This window comes from Chelonoidis abingdonii, chromosome 4 (genome assembly GCF_003597395.2).
Source record: "Chelonoidis abingdonii isolate Lonesome George chromosome 4, CheloAbing_2.0, whole genome shotgun sequence".
Lineage (NCBI taxonomy): Eukaryota > Metazoa > Chordata > Testudines > Testudinidae > Chelonoidis > Chelonoidis abingdonii.
Genome location: NC_133772.1, coordinates 35520436 through 35527292, shown reverse-complemented (window position 1 = coordinate 35527292; position 6857 = coordinate 35520436).

Sequence of the window (6857 nt, the reverse complement as noted above, 5' to 3'; positions counted from 1 at the left end):
CCGGTGCTCTATGGTCGGAGGGAACGGAGTGTGGCGGCGGATGGTGGCTACCTTGGCTCTGGTGGTAAGCCCACGGAGTCCAAAAGGGCCACTGATGAGGACTTTTATTGTCCGACTCTCCATAAGAGGCCGTGTCGGCATGAGAGGAGATGGACTGCTGGCGGGATGGCCACGGCGGGGCGGAAAGCGTGTGAGGAATGTCTCTGCGGGCAGTAGAATCGTCTCTGCGCGGTGCCGGGGAGCAGTACCGGGAGTCCCGCCGGTGCCGTGAAGGCGATCGGGACCTACGACCAGCCCGGTGCCGGGAGGTCGACCGGTGCCAAGAGCCACCGTGCTGAGATCGGCTGCGTGACGTACGGTGCCGGGAGCGGTGCCGAGATCTGGAGCGGTGCCGGTAATGCCTGGACGGCGACCGGGACCGCGAGCGGTACCGTGAGTACGACCGGTACCTTGATGGGGAACGGTACCGGAACTGCGAGCGGCTGGGGGATCGAGAGCGATGACGAGACCGTGAACGTCTGCGGGACCTGGACCGGGACCTGGAACGATGGAGTCCCACGGTGCCGGGTGAAGAAGGGCACACGAGAGCTGGCTTGCCAATAGATTGTGGGACCCGCACCGGCGGTGCCGGGGGTCGAGGGAGCTCGGGCTCCTTCATCACGATGAGGTCTCGTGCAGCTGAGAACGTCTCCGGGGTGGAAGGCACAATGAGCTCAACCGCGGCACGCGCCGGGGAGCCAATAGGCACCGGACTCGACGGCCCTTCCGAGGCTGGAATCAATGGTGCAACAGACATCGAGGCTGCGGCAGGTGGAGTCGGTGCCGGGCGGTCTGGTTTGGTTAAGTGCTCTGACTGCGGCGTGGGAATAGCGGCCGCAGGAGGCTTACGCTTCTTGCTCCATGGAGAGAATGAGCGGTGCTGACCAGAAGCTGGTGCCGGAGACTGGTGAGATGTCTTCTCCGAGGGTGTGTGGTGCAGTGCCGAGGAGGCGCTTGTTCCTGGTGCCACGGACGGTGCCGAGGGCGGTGGAGTGAGCGCTGCCTCCATCGGCAACTGCTTCAGGCGAACGTCCCGCTCTTTCTTGGTTCGGGGCTTGAACGCCTTACAAATCTTGCACTTGTCCATCAGGTGAGACTCGCCCAAACACTTGAGACAGGAATCGTGCGGGTCGCCTGTGGGCATCGGCCGACGGCAGGTCACGCACGGTTTGAAGCCCGGTACTGGGGTAGGGGACGGGCTAACCCCCGATCCCTTCTAACTATCTACAAAGAAAAAAAGTATACTAAGTGAAACTAACTACTAACTACTAACAAAGTTCACTATATACAGAATTTACAGAAAAAATGAGAGAATTGCTAGGGATGTGGAGAAACAGTTAGACTGCGCTCCACAGTTCCAATGACCGACACGGGCGGTAAGAAGGAACTGAGGAGCGGTCGGGCCGGCAGGGGTATATATCAGGCGCCATAGCGGCGCCACTCCAGGGGGCGCCCTGCCAGCCCACCGAGTGTTGCTAGGGTAAAAGTCTCCGACGAACGTGCATGGGGCGCACGCACACCTACTGGAATGGATATGAGCAAGCACTCGAAGAAGAATTTAGTTTAACAGCATCCTGTCTGTCAAGAAATCACTTATCAATAGTTGTGGTTGAGGAATCCTCATTTCTTTCATTATGGTCCCCACTTCCCTATTGTTTATCTGTACGGTCTCTGGCTGGTTCTTTAATTGATTCTGTCTGCTGTATAATTAATTTTGCTAGGTATAAGTTAATTAGGGTAGAGGGATATACTTGGTTAGAGAATTCTGTTACACTATGTTAGGATTGGTTAGATTGATTTCAGTAAAATGATTGATTAAGGTATAGCTAAGCAGGACTCACATTTCACTAAATAAACTGGAGGTCCAAGAAGGAGATCAGGTGGGAAGAGAAGAATAAGAAGAAGGAAAGACCTGAAAGAAGAAGAACTCATTCCCAAGACTCAGCCTAAGACCAGATCTGTTAAGAATCCCATGCATGACCGTGACGTGCAGCAACTAGGACCCAGATGAGACCAACCTTGCCTGGCCAATAGGGAAAGTCTGCCTGCGTGATCAGGATGGTGAGCATGGCATTGTAGGCTTAATGTGTATTCTACTTGGTAATTGTTAATGAATAGAGGTTATGGATATTACTGTGTAAGGTTCTTTCACTGGTAAAAGGTCCTGCACACCTGCAGCAGTAATATACACCCGGAGCCCTACCTATTGGGAAAGGATGTGGGTACTTAAATTGACCAGGTTAGTCACACTCTGAGCCCTACGAATTGGGTACAGCTGGCCCTGAGCCCTACGAATTGGGTACAGCTGGCCCTGAGCCCTACGAATTGGGTAAGGGCAGGTGCTTTTCGTCTGGAGCCCTACGGACTGGGAAAATGTGGGGTGCCCTAATGTGTGCAGGTAACAGCTGCATATGCTATATCCAGATGCAGCAAACCTGCTGCATGCTACATACCTACCTGCCTAGGTAGGCACCTGCTGTATATAACACAGAGTGCAAAGGGAGTAACAGATGGTATAAGTGTTGTCAGTTAATACCAACTGACAGTGAAATTCACTCTGGTGTAGAGGGCCCATACAAGGTTATAAACACAACTAATGCCCTTAAAATAAGGTTTAACTGATGCACCTTGCACTAGGGTGAATTTCATCCTAAAGGCAACATGAGTCTGTGGAAAGGGCACTGGTCTGAGGAGACATGGGTTTCTACTAGTCATGGCTCTGCCACTGGCCTACTGTATGGCACTGGGCAAGTTGCTTTTTCTTTCTATGCTCTGTTTTTCCTCCTACCCTTTGTCTGTCTTGTATATTTAGATTTTAAGCTCTTGTATGACTGAGATATGGTCATGGGTATCATTAACATTGCCACTGTTGCACAACTGCAATAAAACTTGTACAAAGTATATCATGTAAGGCAGTGGTCCCCAACGTGGTGTACGCGGGCGCCATGGCACCCGCTGGGGCATCTATGTGCGCCCGCTTACTGGCCGGCGGACAAGCATCTGCCGAAATGCTGCCGAAAAGCGGCGTCATCAAGAGACGTCAACGCTGAAATGCCACTGATTTTCGGTGGCTTTTCGGCGGCGCCGCCTCTTGATGACATTGCTTTTCAGCAGCATTTTGGCAGATTCTTGTCTGCCGGCCATAGTCCTCGATGGCTTGTTGTCTGGTGCCCACCACCCGGAAAAGGGCTGGGGACCACTGATGTAAGGTGTCCGTAGAAAAGTTATGATTTGCTGAGTATGATTATCCTGTTTATATGCATGTATCACTTTTGTATCTGAAGTTATGAACATTGACTATTATTCTGGCATCCTATGCATATGCTGTATTCCTGAGCAACATCCCCCAGGTAAAATCTACACTGAAGCAAGACTCTCACAATCAGGGCCGGCTCTACAGTTTTTGCCACCCCAAGCAGCACACCGAATTGCCGCCGTGGGCGGCGGGGGCAGTCTGTGTGCCCTTAGAGCGGCAGGCGTGTTTTCGCAGCAGGGGCAATTCGGCGGCAATTTCTATGTTTAGCTGAAGCCACCGCGGACAGCTAAACGTAGAGGCTGCTGCCAAATTGCCATTGCCACGGAAACACGCCTGCTGCCCTAAGGGCACACAGACTGCCCCTGCCATCTGTGGCGGCAATTCGGCGCGCTGCTTGGAGGCAAAACAACAGGGACTGCCGCCCCTTGCAGATTGCTGCCCCAAGCACCAGCTTGGAATGCTGGTGCCTGGAGCCGGCCCTGCTCACAATGGCCCATAGCAGAAATTCATCCACCCCAGCAAGCCTTCCTGTGGACGCCCCAGCCAGAATATGGGTAACGGCTGTGCTTGTGAGTCATCAACTCATGTATGGGTATGTGACTTGTTCATGTGACCCTGGACTCCATCTTGTGCCTGTAATTTTCCACAAACAGACTGTGAGCTTTGTTTGGGACAGTAAAATTCCATCCACATGGGAGAGGATAAAAAGAATCCTGGCTGGAAAATCTCCATTTTGTCTTAATTTCCTGCTTTATTTCTCTGGACTGGATTTCTAACAAGGAGGCTCTAAACAAGGACTGATGACCCCAAAGCTGTTTGGGTAATTTCCAGAGACACTTTTTGCAAACTAGCAATTTATTCCATCACAGCTAGAAACCTGATACAGTAACTTTGCAATGATTGTATATATCTGATTTCCTTAGCCTTTTTAACTCTTTCTTTTCTCTCATAAATAAACATTTAGATATTAGATACTGAAGGACTGGCAACAGCATGATTATTGGGTAAGATCCGGGTTATATATTGACCTAGGTACATGGTAGATCTTTTGAGATCAGAAGAATCCTTTGATTGATGACACTGGTTTTCAATAACCTCTCATCATAAAGTCTGGTGTCTGGGTGGGGAAACCAGGGCTGGGATGCCTAAGGAAAGTGCATTTTTGATTTCTAGTTAACCAGTGTGGTGAGAGAGAAGTTTACTTTTGTTTCTGGCTTGGTACAGCTAATAATGGAATAACCACCAGTTTGGGGTGAGTCTGCCCTATTTCTCAGCTTGTCCTGAATCTGGCATCCTCAGCTGTGACCCATGGAGGCACAGTGGCAGCTCTTTAGGGCAGGGACTGATTCTTTCTATACGTGGGCTCCATACAGAGAACGATGGGGTCTCAATTTGGGTTGGAGCCTTTAGGCTCCATTGTACTATAGATAGGAAATTAGGCATAATGATTGGCAGTTATCTAAACCAGCATCCAGGTTAACCAGAGCACTAGCAATGTGCAGTGGAGCCAGTTGAAGGTCTGTCCTTTCTGAATGCGTTTGTGCTATCAAATATCTACGTTCAGGATATTCCATATGTTCCTTGCTACCTTTGAAACAGAGAGAAGATATATGTAGAGTTTGCATTTGGAAATAGGCCAGATTCAAAGTGAATTGCATCATTACAAATAAAATCCTCTCAGCAGGCAGATAAAAACCAACAGTTGTCTTAAAGTAGATGAAGCCAGAAATTACCCCAGGCTACTGTCTTGGAGCACGGGATTCCGACCGCATGATCCAAGCTATATCTTAGCATGGGTCACTGGCTATTTTGAGACCAAAATGGATTTGAACTTTGCTGGGACTGAGAGAAAAAATAACTGGCTATTTCTTTTATGAGTCAGGCCCTCCCCTCACAATCCAATGAACTGAAAGCGAGGGGATGTAATCAAAAATCTTGGGAAATTTTCTAAAGGGCCCAAGTGACTTTGGAGCCATTTTCAAAAGCGGTTTAGGGGCTTTGGAGCCGAAGTCTCATTGACTTTTAATGGAACTCGGGCTCCTAAGTGCTCAAGTCACTTTTGAAAATTGGACTTAGGAGCCTAACTCAGGTGCTTTTGAAAAATTTACCGTCATATTAGTGATCTTACAAATACTGTCATCCTATTGTGACACACTATGTCACAAACATTGGTATCACCATTCATCTCTATAGTTAATCTAGTAATACATTCAGAAAATTCACTCTGGGGGACTCAGCCTTCTTCCTGTAGGGAAAGCAATGTCACCTTGCCAATAAACACCTAGCGTGGGTTTTTTGTTTTTTATTTTGTTGCTGTAGAAATTAACAAGTGCTCCCATTAACTTCAGGGGGAACTGGACCTGCCATTTTTCTTAGCAGGTCTGTGGACCTGCTTCTGCTCCCACTGAAATTAACTTAAAATAAAACTTAATGAACTTAAAATTTGAGCAGTTGCTGGTAGGATAGTGACACAGGCCACAGTCACTGTTTTCCATATTCTATAAATAGGAGATAAGAACATGTGTGAAAGATTACTGGCCTCAGTGTCTGATCATATCCTAGATTGCTCATTGATGCAAGACTTCTGCAAAACAGTTATAACTGCATACACCTATTGACAAAATATTTCCCCCCGGTTATTAAAAAGCTTAATTCCTTGGTCACAAAGAAAAGCTCCAATATACAGAGAAATTTAGCCAACAATTCCCTGGTATGACAGTCTTCTTGGTTCTGAATTCTAACCACTACAACATATTTTGTATTTGCAGTCAGAATGTGTCTATCATGCTGAGAAAATAAATTTGGGTATAGAAAGAGCTCAAAGATGCCTTACAAAGCTGACAGAATAAGAAAGAAAGGGGAAAAAAAGCGAAGGGGAAGAACAATAGCATTTCTTTAGCACCTCTCCAGCCTCAAAGCTCTACGAACCTTTCAAACTGCATTTTCATTTAGCTGGAAACATGCTGCAGTATGGGACGTGTCCGGGAGTTCAAGTATTAATTCCAATGATTGTAACTAGATGCAGCCCGTCTGTTGCCAGTGGGTCTGAACAACTTGGTTTCATACAATCCTATGCCAGTCTCTATAAAAGTGGGGCAGGATATGATGATATCACTTAGCAAGTACATAGTGCTTCATTACACTGCACCACACTAATGAATCCTCATTGTGTAGGCTGAGCATCAAGAGAAATTTATTAGCAGTAAGGCTTATTCTAGAGTGCGGATTAATTTGCCTAGGGAACAGATACAAATTTTACAGGACAGAGCACTGCAGATTATGCTGCAGGGAGCAATTCTGCACTGTGCACCTTGGGGACAAATTTGATGAGCCTTTTTCCATCCTTCATTTTAATGAACCTGTTGTTGTTTAGGGGACAAGCATCACCAAATGGCACACTTAACAGACAAGCAAACATTACCAATGGGTGACATTTGGAGAATAAAAGGAACAATATTAGCTCTTCTACTGAATAAAACATTGTTCAAAATAAAAATCCCCAAATCATTTGTCTCTGGCTAAAAAACCCAAACAAACAAATTAAAGTGCCATGGTTCATTGC